Below are 18740 nucleotides of genomic sequence, written 5' to 3'. Positions count from 1 at the left end.
ATTTCAAAAGCATAAATCTATATTCATGTGTATATCTTCCTCTCAGAAGATATATATATCTTCTGATATGATACGTGTATATCATATCTCTCAGATATGGACTCTGTACTGACAGTGATTAGGGAGAAAGGATATTTACAAAGGTGAAGCCAGGGAAGCAGAGAGGTGCTTGAATGGCCCCACATAACACCATGCCTGAAGGCTCAAACTCTAAAGCCAGGTGAGGAAAGAACATACCAAATCATGAGGACTCTTTCCATGAGGAGCGATAGATTAGTTTGGAAGGGATATGCTTTGAAAAATGTGAACAAGCATGAGTAAGGTAAACAAAATGTGCTCAAATACATAAGAAGAGGTAGCAAAGGCTAAAAGGGGGACCAACGAGCACCCTAATGCTAACCAAATGCAAGTCTACACAAGTGAATTTCTTGATGGAGAACTATATTTCTGCAGCTGAGTCAACATGGGCCAAAAGAGGAATTACAATACCTGTGATGGGCTGAAGACTCCAGCGCCAATGGAGTGAGACCCTGCACATGCCACTCAGCTTCAGTGTCACCTCTAGAGGTAGACTACTGACCTTGGACCACCATCAATACTGCAGGGGTGTTGGCAGCTTACAGCTACAGCAACCCATCATAATCAGAGATTCTTGAGATTCTTTAGCATGAAATTTATAATTAATACATCAAAAGTGTAGTTTCCTTAATGAAATCAATGGTTTAATTAGCATAAAAGTTTTAAATATATTTTAAAGGTTAAATTAAATTGTCATCAATAAGTGTAACCTGGGGGGAATATTACATAAATGAGTAATCTAGGTTGTATGATTTAGAGGACAGCCTGGTCTGCAAGAGGTAGTTCCAGGATAGGCTCCAAAGCTATAGAGAAACCCAGTATCAAAAAAAAAAAAAAAAAAAAAAAAAAAAAAAAAAAAAACTTAAGTTTGTGACAGTTTGATATTTTTATACTAACAATAAGATATAAGATTCTCGAGTGGACCATAGCCTGAACCCTTAAGGATGGCCTTTGTGTTATTTAAGATGCACACAGACACACACTCTAGAGACATGGAGGATATGGCAACTTCAAAGCTCTGCAGGGGGACAGGTAAGCTTTACAGACCCAGGAGAGTGGCTGGGACAGTTCGCGTCCCAATCCAGCAGGCTAGAAGACCCGAGAAGAGGCGATGTTGCAGCCCCAGTAAAGACAAAAGGCAGCCACCATCTCAGATACAGGCTATCCAGTAGAGTGCCTTCCCCTTACTTGGAGGAGAGCCACTTTCTGATATAGTCAGGCCTTCAACCCATGCATGGGTTGAGGCCCTTGCATATCAAGAAAGTCAATAAGCTTACGTATTCTGCCAATTTAAATGCCAATCAGAGCCCAAACCTCTCCCACAGAAACTCTCAGAATAGCATCTGGACAGACATCAGGACAGTCTAAGGTCATGCCCACAGTACAAATAAAATGAACTACCATAAGGCTCAGCTTGACCCTGAAGAGTCCTGTCTCAGTGCCAGTGCGTTGATGGCTGTCTGGGCCGCTGTTTGGAGCGCCAGGCCCCTGTTCCTCGGCTGGCTATGCCTGCTTGAGTAAACTGCTTGTAGAATGGTTGCAGCAACTAAAAGAAAAACAACACATTTTCCAAATGTATATGTTTGTGATCTGTTTACCATACATGCTAATGAGTGTTTGTTTAATAAACATCTTTACAACAGAATCTGAAGTGCAAGTTGCTCTCAGTTATGTCCTGGAAGTAATTTGGCGAGGAAGTAGTTAACTCTAAGCTTTCTTAATTGTTGTTTGTATTACATTATCTATCAAACATATGCGTGACCAACATATAGCCACGCTGCTGGGAAGGGCTTCTGAAGCTGTCTGTGTTCCAGCCAGTGTCCCCTGATGTCTAGGAGTAATGCATCCCATTTGGCATCTAGGCCACATCACTATTTAGTAACATTTATCTGTTTAGTAACTATTAACCTGTATATGCTTAATTGGGCATCTCTAAGCTGGGTAAAGTAAAAGTATTTAACTCAAGTACAGGTGTCAAAATTAAAAATAACCACAGACCTAATATGAAAAAGTCCAGGTGAGAAAAAGATGCATTTAAGTTAGTTTTAGGATTTTGTTTGTTTGTTTTGATTTGTTGTCTGGTAACTGATTGTCTTATTCTGCTATTATCATAATAAAAATTCATAAAACTAAAAATATTTTTAAAAATACACCTTATTATAGGCTTAGAGATGATGTTTTACTGGCCTGAATGACTGAGGTAGGGGTTAGTTAATAAATGATTAGGAAATCCAGAGGAAAATAGGCTGGTTTGGATTTCTGTCACTGTTCTAATAAATTACTACAAGTTTAGTGACTAAATCCAGCACAGACTCATTATCTTATGATTGCAAAGGACAAACATCCAGCTGGGTATTCCTTAGCTAAAACCAAGGTATCCCAAACTGCATATCTCTCCTAATGCTTGGTCGAGTCATTAGAAGAAATTTAGGCATTACCAGTTGTGTAGCCAAGTCCCACGCTCCCCCACTAGCTGTAGTCTAAGCGCTGTTGCCAGCTTCTAGGGGCCAACTGCACATAAAATAACGTGTTCTCAGGAGATGTCTCTTGTGGGGACACTGTTTGGTCCCACACAAGATGACAGAGGAGCAGGTAGAGCCCTATTAACCCTGTCAGACTTCACATTTTCTCCTCTAATCTGTGTGTCTTCCCTTAATCCCTACCAACTTTCTCTCCACAAATCGAGACGGTTGAAAGGATTTAAGTAGAGGCAGAAACAACAGCAGAGTAAAGGTGGACGGTAAAGGATGATTGTTGGGGTGAGGGTTCTCAGGGGCCAAGGTGTAGCACGAGTTCTGATGGTCTTAAAATAAAACCTCAGAGCCAGCTATCAGGGGCAGAAAGCTGAAGGAGCAGAGAAGCAGAGCTGCCAGCCACTAGAGCTCTTACCTCTTCCAATGCTCAGATCAAAGGGGTGATCCTGTCTCTATGAATCCTCAGACTGCTATGAGCTCCTGTCTCCTCCCACCTTATCTTCCTCTTTCTGCCCAGACATATCACTCCCGTCTCTACCTCCCTAAGGCTGGGATGAAAGGCATGTGATCCCAAGTGCTAGGACCACCTTTGCGTGGGCTCTGTTTCTCTTTTAGACAGATTCAAACACAGGGAGGACTTGAACTCATAGAGATCCATCTGCCTTTATCTCCCAAGTGCTGGAATTAAAGGTGTGTGCCACCCCTACCTGGCCTCTAGGTAAAGGCTTAACTCTACAACTCTTCAGGCAAGCTTTATTTGTTACGGCATAAATACAATAGCACCACACCGAAGAATACTGGGTGGGTAGGGAATTAGCCACTGACATCAGATCTGGTTGCCCACAGGCACTCGGGATGCCATGAAGCCTTAGGCTGGAACACAATCACACCCAGATATTAAGATGTGTTAAAGCACAGGCCACACATTTTTAAAAATTCTCCATATATTCTTCTCCTTCTGGCTCCTAAGGCTAAAATGAATTGCTGATATTAACACCGCATGTGTGATCTCCGTTAAAACGGGATCTATAAGAAGCTGAAAAACAAAATCCACCTTTTCAAAGTGTAAAATCATACTGAGCTCCACAGGCCTTGCTTCTGAAATGACTTTCTCTCTAACTATATGTTTACTCTAAGAGGTAATGTTTCCCATTGGAGTTCTTTCTTGTTTTGTGTATTTTATGATAGACCCACGTGTCTGGGGGGAGACTTTAGGGAAGCCTGTTTGAAGCAGGTACTGCAAGACTTACCTGAGCTGCCTCATTCTTTGACTTACAAAGGGGGTGACCTTGGGAGAACACCCTGTCAGGATGGCGTGACCCCGGAGCAGAGGGGAGAGAGATGTCTCTTTCAGGGAGAGCAGTCTGGAAATACCTTGTGAAGCCTGACAATCTGACCCTCTGACCCATTTTTAGGCCTGTCTCTGTTGCCTTCTTCTGGCCATTCATCACAGAGCAAGAACTTTGCCCCTGCCCTTGTTTCTACTCGTATCTAGTAAAGCAATTCAAGGAGGATGACTCAGATAGACTGGGCACATCCGATCTAAACAATAACACCCGTCTTCCCTGCTGGAGTATCAGGTAACCAAAGAGTTGGACTTTAAACTCCAAACACTTAAAACACAGATGCCACGGAGGAGGAGAGACAGCTTCATCAGCCACTCACTCGTTAAACGGGAATGTCTGAATCAGAAGTCTTTGCAGAGCTGGGCATTACAAGAAGACTCACAGAGAAGAATGTGAGGCACAATGTCCCCTGTTCTGTGTACTTCCTTTGCCATGAAGCTCCTTAGAATTTTCCCTTCGTAAACATCCCATTCGCTATTCAATTTTAAAATAACACTTTCCCTAAAAGCATTTTAAAATGAAGATCCTTTGAGACAGCCATCAAAAGAGAATAAATAATGTTCTCTGCCAGAAGCTGTCATTAAACAACCAGCAACAGAAAAATAAATAAGTAAGCCTCCTAGTTACTTTTCTCTGAATTGCTTTTCAGAAATATATTAGAAAAAAAATCAATTTGGGTAACATAGAATGCCATGCAATATATGTATATATGATGACTTATGTCCAAATAAAATTCCTTAGACCACTAGATTATTCCCAGGCTGTCCCCCAACATCTCTTCACAATGTGAATAAAGCAATGGTACAACCCACAAGCACTATTCCGAAACAACCAAGGATAGATGGCTGTTGCTTCTGGGGCATTCAGCTTAACTCTTACTGTATTTCTGGTAAGTAGAAGCCATTTTCGGTTGGTAAAAGGAACTCTATCTTGCTTTGCTTTCTTGGCCTCACATGCCGGTTTCATCAACCATGAGTGATGACAGAAATAAAGGGGAAGAGTGAAGTGTGGGTACCAGTTTGGCAGCACCCCATCACCTACACCCTGAGTACCAAAGCAGTCTGGAGAGCCACACCAGGAAGTAGGGTGCCCACAAACAGTCTCAAGCGAGGAAAGTGGTGTTTGGGGGCAGTGAGCACTCAAATCTTCCACTTTGTCAAACAAAAGAAAATCATTGTACCCTCATAAAGTAATGAACCAGTCATCATTTTATATGTACTAAAAGACTGCAAGATAAAGGCACAAGCATAGTAGAAACTCCCCCCTTTGACTGTTTGTATCCATACCACCGATCAAATTTCATTTATTGCTTATTATTTTATAATGCCTTGTTCGGGAAATATGTGTTTGTGTGGGGAGGTGTCTGCTCGTGTGATATTTGTGTATGTGTGTGCCTGCTTATGTTCCCGTAGGGGTGCATACCAATGTGTAGACACAGAAGCCAGAGGAGGGCATCTGGCAGCCTGCTCCATCACTCTGTCTTATCCCTTGAGACAAGATCTCTCACTGATTCTGGTACTAAAGCGATGCCAAGTCCCAGAGATACTCCTGTATCTCTAACTGTAACTGGGTCACAGGCACATGTACCCATGCCTGGATGTTCACAACCAGTGAATCACAGCTTAACTAGTACTACTAACACTGCGGCTTCCTTTCTTACTCCTCTGCTCTCCCTCTAGAGCCTACAACATTCAGTTGTACCATGAACCACACAACCCCATGGGCCTCGCCTTTGCTTCTTGTCCATCTTCTAGGACTGCATCCTGAGATGCTCTCAGGACTTTTGTGCTGAATACTCTGAACAAACCACCCTAAGCAAATCAATCTGTCTTTCCGTTGACCTTTCACCTGTCCACAGCACTCCTTACATGGCATAACATCCTCACATGTGTGCACGTGGAAAGGTGTGAAACACCATCATATAGTAATACTCAGACCATCCTTTCCTTCTCAAAGCTGTGAGGAGACTTCTTGGCACAGCAGGGTTTGCTATAAACTCTTTGACCACGTGGTTAACATTTTGAGATGAAATTTGAAATCAACTTTGTAATAAACCTGTATCCTTCTCATAAGAGCCTTGCTGTTTAGACAGGTACTCTTAGCAGGGAGGGCAAGAGTCAAAGTGTCAGCAAGGCTAGTTAAGAATCAAATTTCAGCTGCACACAAGGAAAATAGTATTTCTAACAATTAGAGCTTTGTTATAAAACTCAGGCTTAAGAATGCAGCCAGAGCTGGATCTCAGGAGGCAGAGGCAGGCAGGTATCAGCGAGTTTGAGCCCAGCCTGGTGGGCAGAGTGAGTTCTAGGACAGCCAGAGCTACCCAGAACTGAGAAACCTGGTCTCAGACAAACACAGACGAAGGATGCAGCCGGGGGACCTCAGTTCTCTCCCATTCTGCTTCCCTCAGCTGTCACCCTCAGCACACACCATCCAAAGCGTGAGTGTTAGACTCTGCAGCTTCACACTCTAAAGGAACCCTGGCTGACCTCCCGAAGATGGTCAAAGACCAGATGAGATGGGGCATCTCAGCCATCCTGACGAGTCCAGGGTGACAAGGGTTCCTTTAAGCCACTGGAGTATGACCTCTCACCACAGGGAGGGACAGGAGTAGAGGGCAAAGCTCCAGCTGTCCGCCACAGAGAAAAATTTCACAGTCTTCAGAAGCAGTCAGACAGTTCAGGTTGTGGGTACTCAGACTGGAGTCCTGAACACAGAAGACGAAGACGGAGACCAAGACTAGATCAGAGTCAAGGCCAAGCATCTGCCCTGGTGAGGCCTTTCCTGGCAGTGAAAAATGGATGGTATAGTCCGAGTTTGGCGGTTTATTATTTATCATTTGTTGCTGCCTACTGGAGTCAGATATTCATACACTCTGTAAGATGCCCCAGGGCTGGAGGGATGACTGGGTAGTTAAGAGCGTACCCTGCTCTTGCAGACACTGCATTTGGTCCCCTGTCCCTACATCAGGTGACTCACAAGTGCCTGTAATTCCAGCTCTGAAGGATCGTCAGCTTCTGGTCTCTGGGGCTCCTACACTCGCATGAACACATGTACACATACTTAAAAATAAGAGAATCAAATCTTGTTTTTAAGTTCCTGGGATACGGAGATTAAGATGTCAACATATGAATCCAATGGGAGACTGGCCACAGTTGAGTCCACAGATTAGGAACAGATACCTTTTAAACCAGGTCCAGTATTTTAGCTGTTACCACAGCAGTTTTCTCAAGTGGCCAGGACACTGTCTTGTCTCTGCACACAGAGCCACTGTCATAAGTGAATGAGGTTAACACACTGCATAACTGTGAGTCCTGACCAATCCCTAGGATGACAATGTTCCACAAGCTGACACTTGCACTGTTCTAGTGTGACACAGTTGTGAGCTGCTGACACCTGCGTGGGCAGAGCAGGCTGGGGTGGAAACTGCCACCTTGCAATGAAGAGAAGCGACTTGCACTTTGCACCATTTAGTGGATGGAGAAGAAGTTCAGTGTCCTGAAATCCAGCAGGATGGCCTGCAGCCTGAGGTGTACTGGCTTTTTCTCACCAAGTTTATTTAAGTTCAACCGGAAATATCCCTGGCTGGTTTTACTAAGACAACTCTAGTTTTAAAATGTGTGGTTGAGATGCAGGCTGGCCAGACAAGCACTTACACCTTTGTATAAAATTCTGCTCAAGTTGACCCAAGTGCATATTACATTAGCCCCTCACAGCCAATAGGCTGATTGCCCCAGAAAACGCAATTCTGACTATATTGTGGTAGTGTTCAAGAAGAGTCTTGCTAGAAACTGAAGGCAAATGAACCACTAAGGTTGACCTGCTTTTCAGGACTGATGTGGCCCAGTGTGTTACCACATGAGATAAAATAGTAACCATGGGATGAGCTATAAAATAAAAGAGTAACCAATGGCATACAGCCTTAGAGTGAGGTTAGAGAAGGCAATAGGTCTTGGTCCAGAAATGTTGCTATGATTTAGGGTTAGAAGTCGGCCTGCGTCTCTCTACATTGTAAAGTGATGTTGATTCTCAATACCAAACTTCACTCAGACTCAGTCTTTCATTTTATCTGTACTGCACTCGGTAGGCAATGGGTCTCAGCTACCCTTTAACTATTCCACCATGAACCATCAATGTCAATGTCTTTTCCAAGTTCTCGCTTCCTCCTCCCCACTTTCTCTGCACCCCAGGATAACTACAGTTCATTCCGAAGGAAATGGGTTGAGTTCCAGGTATTTTTGCCTTTCTCAAGACTACACTGAAAGAAAATAGCAGACTGCTAAAGAAACACACAGAATAGCAAGAAGGATAAGGGTGGGGTGATGAGTTTTTAACACATTGAAACGTTCTATTTGCTCTAGGTTTTTTTTTTAGAGAAATGTGAGTTTAAAAATTAGCATATAGAGTGCCTAGACTCTAATATAATTTAAAATTTCCCCCTTTCCTCAGTGCTGATAAACAAATCACTCAGAACAAGGCTGGGGAGCTACTGACTCATGTTTCCGTACACCCTAAAAAAAAGATGGGTTTATTGGTGGGTCTTTTGTTGACAAAAGCCAAGCCCACGACAATGTGAACTTTATACTACGTGAAGAGAAAATCTAATTAGCTGAAGCCTTAAACTGGAGAAGATCTGGAACGGCTCCTTATTGATTTCCTGGCTCTGCCTTTGACACAGCAACAAGTCTCATGACATTACACAGGAAGTCCAATTCCGTCAGAAGGATGGCTTTGTACACATGATACTCACAGCTAGACCTTCTCGTCTGGATGAAAATATCGTCCCCATCCCCGCACCAGAACACAAGAGGGAACATTCAGCAGCTACGGGTCATTTACAGCCAGGCGTCAGGATGACTTCCTGCTTTCGTTGCGAGTGTCATGCGAAAGTTGAGAACTAAATAAGAAAGCACGGAAATGCGAATTTGCTCATACACACTATTTTTTGTTCATCGAATGGAACAAAGAAAACAGTTCAGGACTTTCCGAAAAGAAACAGCAATTGTTTCATCAATGAAGACTAACTCGATAACTCTTTCATGATCTTCTGCTCTTCCTTCCAGGTTATCACTAGTCCTGCTTCAGTGTGATGGCCCAGTGTCAGTTCTAGAGCTTTCCAGAAACCTTGCTTCATATTTCCAAAGCAAAAAAAAAAAAAAAAAAAAAAAAACTATTAAAAGGAGAACTCTGCTTACAGTATACACATCAACGTAAAGCCACAAAGTGGCCCTACTCTTGAACGTACTTTTGACCCAGACTGCCTGAAGATTTTTATTTTTACACGATTTTCATGGATGCACAAAAAACGCCATGGGTGTGGGCCTAAGGTCATTGCCAGGGTAGGGTGGCCAAAGGAAGGAGGCTGTCATGTGAGGTTGTTATCACGTTATTCATGCCATGATCATGGTAAATTGAAGTCAGATCTTCACAGGTCGTAATTATGAGACATGTGAAAAATGCGTGTTTTAAGGGTTGCCGCAAATGTCTGATTTCTCACTGACCCAGAGCCTGAGCACCGGTTCATTGTACCATCTGGTAACTGTCATACGGTCTAAAGCAGTCCTCTCAACCTTCCTAATGCTGCGACCCTTTGATACAATTTCTCATCTTGTGGTGACCCCCAACCATAAAATTATCTTTGTTGCTACTTCGCAACTGTAATTTTGCTACTATTGTGAATTGTAACATAAATGTAACGTAAATACCTGTGTTTTCTAACCATCTTAGGTGACCCATGTGAAAGGGTCCTTTGACGCCCCCAAAGGGGTCGCAACCCACAGTTTGAGAACCACTGGTCATAAAATCACAGGGAGGTTTAATAACAATAATACCCTGTTTCATAAGTGATAATCTAATGATAACAAACTTCCTAAATAAAAATTAGTTGTTTAACTTATTTCAAATGATCACTATTGGCAAGAATTGGTTTAACCTTTCTCTCAGTGCCATGTGGCTAGAGTGGTTTGTACCCAGCCATAGTTCAGGGGGATCCTAACCCCCAGATCCCTACCGGACTTCAGAGAAATGCCCTACTCAGCACCATGCAGCCAAATGCACCAACCAGGAGCCCGCCCCCAGTGCCATGGCACTGGGCAGTTAATGATAATGATCTATATATGATCTATAATGATCTCTTTGTGATGTGGAAGCATGGCCCAGAACACCATCAGGACAATATGAGTCGGACAAGGAGACCTAAACAGAGGCCTGGGGCTATCCACTCCAGGCTCCCAGACAAAAGCACGGGCCTACCTGGTACCTTGCAGTACCAGGCAGATAAAGACTTTTGGTGTGAGTAGAGGTATAGTATGGTGGTTCATTGGAGAGAGAGGAGAGAGAGAGAGAGAGAGAGAGAAAGAGAGAGAGAGAGAGAGGTTCAGGTCCTGTGGACAGAGGACAGAGGTATATCTGAAGAGACGAGAGAGGAAGGGAACAGGCTGAGATGGTGAGGGAGTTGAGCCCTTGACCACTGGTAACACAGGGGAAAGCTTGCCCTGCATTTTGTCTTGGCAGCACAGAAGAATTCCCCCTGTTGATGAGAGCAGGTGAGCCAACCCGGAGAATGTGACCATGGGAGACCTAGCCCCACCCCTCGTCTCCCACATAGCAGCAAAGACTAGGGAGAAATGTCCTCCCTCCCCTCCTACCCATCAACATGTAAGGCTAGAGGGAGAGCTGTCCCTGAGGTAACAAGAGTGGGAGAGCTGTGCCTGTGCCCCACAACCTGCAATACTCGGGAGAGCAGGCCCTAGACCCCACCAGGGCTGCACAGAAAGCCAACCCTGTTGGTAGAGGTGTGGGTGAGTCAGTCCCAAAAATGAAAACGCGGAAGAGCTGTCCCTACTACTTATTTGTGCAGTGGCAGCATGAGTGGGGGAGAGCTGCCCCCATCAATGTCTGGGACAGGTGGTAGAGCTGACCCTGTGGTCATAAGTACGGGAAACCCTCCCTGACCCCCACTAGCTACAGAACTTGGGAGAGCAAACCCTGCACCTCGCGAGGGCAGCACAACAGAGCCGACCCTGCTAGGTGTGGGTCAGCCAGCCCCGAAATTGTGAGCATGGGAGAGCTCGTCCCATTTCTCCTCTGTCGTGTGGAATAAAAATAAATATGATAGGATTTGGTGGTACACTTTTTTCCCTAAATCTTCCTAAATTTTCCCTCGTTTCTAGAATCAAGTTGAATGGGGAAATACAGTTTTCCAGCAACCTAGGATTATTTGTATTGAAGCATGTCCCAGAGACAAATTAACCTACTGATTTAAACCAATTTGGACTTGGTCCTGCTCTTTACTGTACGAACAACCCAGGCTGCCCAAAGTCATTATTTTCAAGCAATGACATAATCACACAACAGAGAGGGTACGATGGACGTGTGATTGAAGATCACTCCCAGAGTGAGGTAATGTCAAAAACCAAGATGGACAGGCTGTTATCGTGGAGCAGAGTCATCGGTGTGTTTACACAGGGATGGCGGTAAATGGAGTCGTGAGTCCGGACAAGTAGGGGATGCCAAGCATAAGCAGCTCTGAGTACCATCTGAGCAGAAGATGCCAAGGAGCTTTGGCTATCGTCCTCCCTGGAGCTGTGCTGTTCTGCTGCGCTAGGGACGTTAAGGAAGAGGTCATTTTAATTCAAAGACGATTTGACCAAGACCTTAAAAGCAAAAGACAGATCAATGCTTCTGGGTGATTTACAAAACATGTTTCCACCTTCTTCTTCACCTTATCATACATCCTGTAGAGACTAGGGAGAGTGCGGGTCAGGAATTTGTCATATGGAGACCTGAGTGAGGCACTTCCAGGAGCTGAGGAGAAGGGAGGGGACAGGAGCCATCATTGAGCTGTCCATGCTCACTGGAGTTTCTCTTTGCTCCTCAAGAGTAAAGAAACTTACGCTCTAACGTAAAATTTCATGCTTCATTGAAATATATATTTTTTTACTAATTTTAAAGTTAACATATAGTATTGTCAAAAATAGAGAAAATTACAGAAAAGTACAAAGCAGCAAGAAGGCAAGTAAAGAACCTGGGGAAAACTGGCAGGAGATTACCAAGTCATTCATAAAAGAGACAAAGATGGTCTGGCATGGAACGAAATCACTGAAGAGGACCCTTACTATAATTCTTTCAACTGTAGTTTAGAAGCAGAGGCAACAAGAGGACCCTTAACTACAATTCTTTCAACTGTAGTTCAGAAGCAGAGGCAACAGTAAGATTTGTCAATGGGTTGGCTCAAGGGCATAAGGAAAAGAGAAAAATTAAGAATCTGAGAACTACTGGCCAGAGTATTTGCCTTCACCCAAGAAGGAAAGCTGGAGGTAGAGCATGTTGGGGAAACTGGTTTGGATATGCTGGAATGGAAGTCCTAAGAGATAGCCCAGACGGCCGGAGATGCCTGTGCTACTTCTGAGTCTGGAAGATAAATTCAGATAAAAGATGGAAATTTGGGAACCTGGAGACTTGGATGTTCCTAAAGAGAACAAAATGCAAGAATGCCATTTATATATATATATGTGTGTGTGTGTGTGTGTGTGTGTGTGTGTGTGTGTTCATCTCTTATTACATGAGCAGTAGCAAAAATACATATCATGAGTGGGGAAAATTCTCTTTAGCTTGTTCAGATGAAATATTATTCACAAAAGCCAAGTTTATTCTACAAACAAGATCCAAGTTATTTCAATCTCCCAGATCTGTGATTGAATCACAAGCCAAAAATGCAAGAATTCTCAGTGTTTCTATTTCTTGACACTCCAAAGTTTCAACTGCTCTAATTTATTCTACCTAGTTATAAAAATATTATATATGGACATTTATTTTATTATATATTATTGTGTGCATGTATGTTCATGCACACAAGTATGTGTATATGCATGCAAATGACCACAGAAGCCAGAAAAATGGAACTGGAGTTAACAGTGTAATGAGCCTCCTGACTTGGGTACTGATATTGAACTCTGGTCCTTTGAAAAAGCAGCAAGTGCTCTTAAATGCTGAACCATCTTTCCAGCCCCCACTGACTATTTTAATTAGACAATTATTACTGAACTTAGATTTTAAAATTGGTTTTGTAAATGGGGGAATATTTTGTTGTCATTGGGAGATTATAGAAAATTCAACAAGTAGTATGTAGAAATCCCATATATTCAGTCTCTTCTCCAACACAGTTCCCTTTTATTAATATAGTTCTTGTGATCAAATTCTCCTCCAGCATGGATGGACCATTCAACACTCCCTCCCAGCAAAGACCAAGAGCATATGCTGTGCGGCCCCCTTGCTGACATGTGATAAGTCAGCATTTTGATTTCAGTTACTCCACCAGCCGAGTAGTTGTCTCATTGTTTTAATTTTCAGTTCTATTTTTACATGGCACATAAATTCATACTTATTTTTCTGACATTTTTGCCACATGTGTATTCTTTGGTGAAACATTCATATCTTTTATCCACTTTTAAAATCAGGTTATTTACTCACTATTGTATTTTAAGGAATCTTCATATATTTGGTTATTAGTCTTAGATAAGTTATATAGTTTACAATTTTTTTCTCCTTGTTTGCCGATTGTATATTTTCTAATGTTATCTTTTGTGGAACAGGAACATTTTTTTAATTTCAATGAACTATAGCATTATTATAGATTATACATTTGGCATTTTCCTCACTATCCCATCTGCTAGCTCAGGGCTTCTCCCCCTATCTTCTAGTCATTTCTTTGTTTGTCCATTTACATTTAGTATACTTTCCATTTGAATCAATCTTGTGAAAAGTTAAAGGCAGTTCTTCATTGAAATGGCCAAGGATCCTCTTCAAAAATCAGTTGACGATATTTGGATCGGCTTCTGGACTCTTTTCTGTTGATATATTTGTCTACTCACTTCCCAAAAGCAAATTGATTATTTTAGCGATGCTGTAGTCGTGTGAAAACCCACACCAGAGTTTATGTTCATATGACATGGGCTCTAGCTCTAGCTGTGTCTACCACATAGGGATTTTATGCCTGAAAATTAAAGTGAATTAAGTCTATTAAGAAAAGAAAATGCTCTTCAATAATTTCTAAATGTCCTCAGTAACCAAACATACAGTCACTGCTGCAGTATGTTTTATTTCTTCAGCACTCTACGTCTGCAATGCTCTATTAAAAAAAAAACAGAAAAGTTATTTTTAGCTACAAAATCCTCTTACCTTTCAGAAAGTCTTTTAAAACTGCCATAGAGTAAGTGGAATATTCCTCCCAAAAGCTTCTATGGAATTCCTTGTGCTCTATGCCTGTAAAAATCATCACCATGTTGTGTTCATCCATCCCTAGCACCAAAATAAATGTTGGTATACATGGACATTCAAGTTGCTTGAAAAAATGTTATTGTTGGTGTATACCTAAATATAGCTCAGATATTCAATGGATTAATTAATAGATTTGGGTAAATGAAAAACAACTACTTGGTAAGGATAATTACATGCTTTAGTGACTGTCTACTATGTCCTAACAAAAATGACAGTTATCTGTTTGAACTAGTGTTGCCAACATTGACCATTTCTGTTCTTCAATTATTTGTCTATATCAAGTCTTTATGATGCCAGGTTCTGTGGTATGTGCTGGCAAAGATATCAGTTTAATACTAGCCCTAAGCCCATCGCAAAGTTAAACTTGATACCAAAAACGTGACAGATGTCAATGTATGAATGTTACAATGCCACAAAATAAAAAGAGTCTAAAATAACGCAAGAAGATGTACACAGAGCTCCCTTTATTCAATGGCCAATGACATGCAGAAGGAAAGCTTGAGTTCTAATTGGCCATTCTGAGGGGCATTTGGTCCTAACTGTCCTAAACAACATTTTTATAGTATTTCAGGTAGAAGGATCTAGTTTATGAAAGAGAGTTATTTTATGCATTAAAATGCAGCCAGCTTCTCTATCTGTTAATACATCTATGGGCCTTTGAAAACTTTACTTTCCCCATAGGAAGCAGCGCAACATGCTCAAAAGGCTTTATGATCTTAAAACACCAAAAAGAGAGCTACTTGAACCCAGACTGCAGCGGGAAAGAATTCTCATGTGAATCCCCACGTATCCTTTTATGAATGGCTTGCACATGACCTGTAGCCCATCTATGCATTCAAGATTTCATTTTCTAATACAAATGTCTCTCAGAACCTCTGTGGCAAGTTATCTTTTCACAGCCTTTCCTATCAGATCTCGATAACAGATCTAGCTGGAGCAATTCGTCTGACAGTTTTCTAACAAAGATGCGGACATAATTGGATGCGGACTGCCCCACTGCTGTGACTGTATTGACACCCCATGATTCTGACCCTGAAACCATCTTCCCATGGACTAAGCTGACAACTCTGATTAAATGTCTGGGCCATGTTTTTATTTGCCATTTCTTCCATTCATTTCACGTAGGAAGCTGGCTTCATTAGTTAGTTGTTTCAGATGCACAAGATAGCTTACTGTTATCACATGATGCATATTTATGAGAATATAAATTATTGAATCTGTTGAAGATTAATACCGTGTTTGCCATTAGCTAATCAGTTATCCCCAGATAGCCGAGTTGATCATGATTGTAGTGGTGAAATCACCATGCTTCTGCTTTCCCATGCAGTTCGCTGAGAGCCACTTTAACACCAAAGCGGAGCATATTCACCTTTGATACAGAAGCATTTTAAATTTTTATAAATGTAGGCTGAATGACAAGCTTGCCAGGTGCCTCTCTATAAATGCAAGCTAAATCTTTGTTTGTTCCTATAATAAAAATCTTCACTGGGAACATCATAAGGAGTCAATATGTAGAAATTAATCAACTGTGATGATTATTGTGATGAACTTCTTTCATGGCGTCCTTACATTCAAAAAAAATCATAAAAAGGTGAGCAGTTCAAAGATCCCCAATATTTATAACTGGTCTCCATAGAATAAATTTATGAATATTAGCAAATATATCTAAAGATAAGATTCTCATTCAAGAACAAATGAGGTTGAATGTTGACAAGGACAGGGGAAAGAGAAACCCTTAGACATTGTGAGAATGTAACCTGATGTGGCCAGCGTGGAAATCAGAGAGGAGGGCCCTCAAAAAATGATTAAAATAAAACTGCCATATCACACTGCCATACCACATATGTCTTAGGTGTTTACCCAAGGGATTCTAAGTCAGCATCCTGTAGAGATCCGTGCACATTCAAGTTCATTGCTGCAAGGAGATTTGCAATAGCTAAGAAATAGAGTTCACCTAGATGTCGATTAAGATAAATGCAAAACATGGTGCGTATCTCAATGGAGTTTTTTAGCCCTAAATAAAAATGAAGGAATGACATTTGCACAAAAATGAATGAAACTAAAAAATCATATGCTAAACACAACAAGTCAGACAGACAAATACTTCATGTGTTCTCTTATATGGAAAATCTAGAAGTGTGTGTGTGTGTGTGTGTGTGTGTGTGTGTGTGTGTGTGAGTGTGTGTGTGTGTGTGTGCATTATTATAGGGGACCATGAGAAGGGAGGAAGCAATAACAAAGAAGAGAAGAAAGGTTGTGGAATTCACATGAAATGAAGTAGAATTGAGGACTGTTTGGGGGAAAGGAAGGGACCAACAGATGGGAGATGGGGAATAGACAAACTATAGTGACATATACATATGGAAATATGATAACTAAGTCCATCACTCGGTAGTTAAAAGAATATTAAAAATGTGATAAATGCTCAGATTAAACTTGCTTACCTAGACTGGATCCAGACATGGCGTTGCTTGGCCCTATCAAGGCACTGATCCATGAAAGTGGAGACCCTGTCTTCAGGGACTGTAGCAGGTTCAAAGATTTCTCAGGAAATAAATCCTTTGATGGCATTGAAGGTAACTGTAAAGAGAAAAGCCTTGTTAAAGTGGAACCCTTTCTACATTGATCACCACAAAAATGCACTGACATGCCCATCTTATTAAAAAGTTTTAATATTAAGTTAATATTAAAAATTAATTTAATATTAATTAATATTCCGAACAGTCCATATATTGAGTCCTACTACATAGACACTTACGTATGTCTGTATGTCTGAGGAAAGCATCCACTGAATGAGTACTATATGACAGAAAAAAGCTGCTCCAAAATATTTCTACCAAACTACCAAGTACTCTTGTAAAACTGACCGTCAAGAATCGTACAACAGCTTTGGGACCATGAGTCTCTGAATATAAGCCTTCCTCCCAGTGATCTGGATAGCAACATAGCCAGTGTTGAAGCTATCACACTGAACAGCGTTCTAGATACCACCATATACAAAGTGTCCAGGATTCACCCTGCAGGCGAAACTATGGCTAAGCCACTGGAGTCTGTGTTCAGGGCATGGCCCCTCATCCTACGACTAAGCTATCATGCTTTAGCCTGCTCTATGTAAATCACCCTACAACTAGAGCTCTGGCTTTCCCACCACAGTCATTGTCTAGGCTGTCGTAGCATCAAAAGTCCAGGATAACACCCTTCAGCCAGTACGCAGGACGTAACAGCATACAAAGAGACCAGAGAGCTGTCCACATCCAGTGGTCTGGTTGTGGCTCTACAGCTACTGTTCTGAATGTGACTTACCCACCAGTATTCACCCCACACCCAGAGCTCTGGTTATCACTGCAGAAAATGCCCTGCATATCAACTTTTACCCCGTCTGCTATGGACATCACCCTGCAGTCCATTCTGGAAATATAACCCTGCAAGTGGCGCCATGCATATCAACTTCATACGACTTTGCAGCCATCACTCTGGAATTAGCATGCTGTCAGTGTTTAGGATATCATACTTCAGTCAGTGTTACGGATGTCACCTGCACCACTGTTCACCTGCACCACTGTTCACCTGCACCACTGTTCACCTGCACCACTGTTCACCTGCACCACTGTTCACCTGCACCACTGTTCACACTGCACCAGTGTTCACCCTGCACCACTGTTCACCTGCACCACTGTTCACCTGCACCCAGGGTTCTGGACGTCACCCTGCAGTCAGTATCCAGAACATCACCCTTCATCTAATGCCCAAGTTTTCTCTCTTCAGCCTGTGCTCTGGGTATCATTCTCCAATGAATACTCCAGATGTCATCCCTGATATCACCCTGGAGCCAGTGTTCTGGATACCAGATTTCACCCAGTGTCTGGTATATCACCCAGGTAATCAGACAGCTGTCAGGGCCCAGGATAGCACCTTGTACCCATTATCCTGGATATTACACTGTACCCAGAGTACTCAGTACCTGGCCTAAAGAGTACTTTATACTGGCATATCTTCAGAACTTTTGAATAAGTAAATGTTGCTATAGCAACTTCCCTCAGCACTTTTCTTCCACAATGTATTCATTACACATTCTCTCACTATAGTCTGATGTGGATTCCAGTAGTGTTTGATTCTACTTTATCTGCTTGGGCTAGGAGCTGTCCCATCACATGGCAAGAGGAACTGGACCTACATCTTGACATGTATCGCTTCTGGTCTGATTCTCCTCCACTGTCTCCTGCTGCTCTTTATTGTGTATCTGTTACCCATCTTTGTCAGTCAAATGTTATACATTATCTGTGTCAGTTGTGTTATAATTCTGTTCTCTATATATTACTGAAAAAAATCTGCTTTGACTATCCTGGAACACTAAACATATCCTCTCTCCTTTGACTTTGATAGCTCTGAGTAACTTCTAAATAATAACCTTCTTCAAAATACCTGCTCAGACACTTCTTACGCCTTAATTCTGCAGGTAGTTTCTTTTCTTATCAAGAAAATTTTTGAAGACAAATCACGATATTCCTTCTTTTATGTCCAATATATTTAATTATCAGGCACATTCAGTCGTAATCTGATATAGACC

Source organism: Alexandromys fortis, unplaced genomic scaffold, assembly GCF_014885135.2.
Source record: "Alexandromys fortis isolate MF-2015 unplaced genomic scaffold, M_Fortis_MF-2015_v1.1 scaffold_25, whole genome shotgun sequence".
Lineage (NCBI taxonomy): Eukaryota > Metazoa > Chordata > Mammalia > Rodentia > Cricetidae > Alexandromys > Alexandromys fortis.
This window is presented reverse-complemented; position numbering follows the sequence as displayed.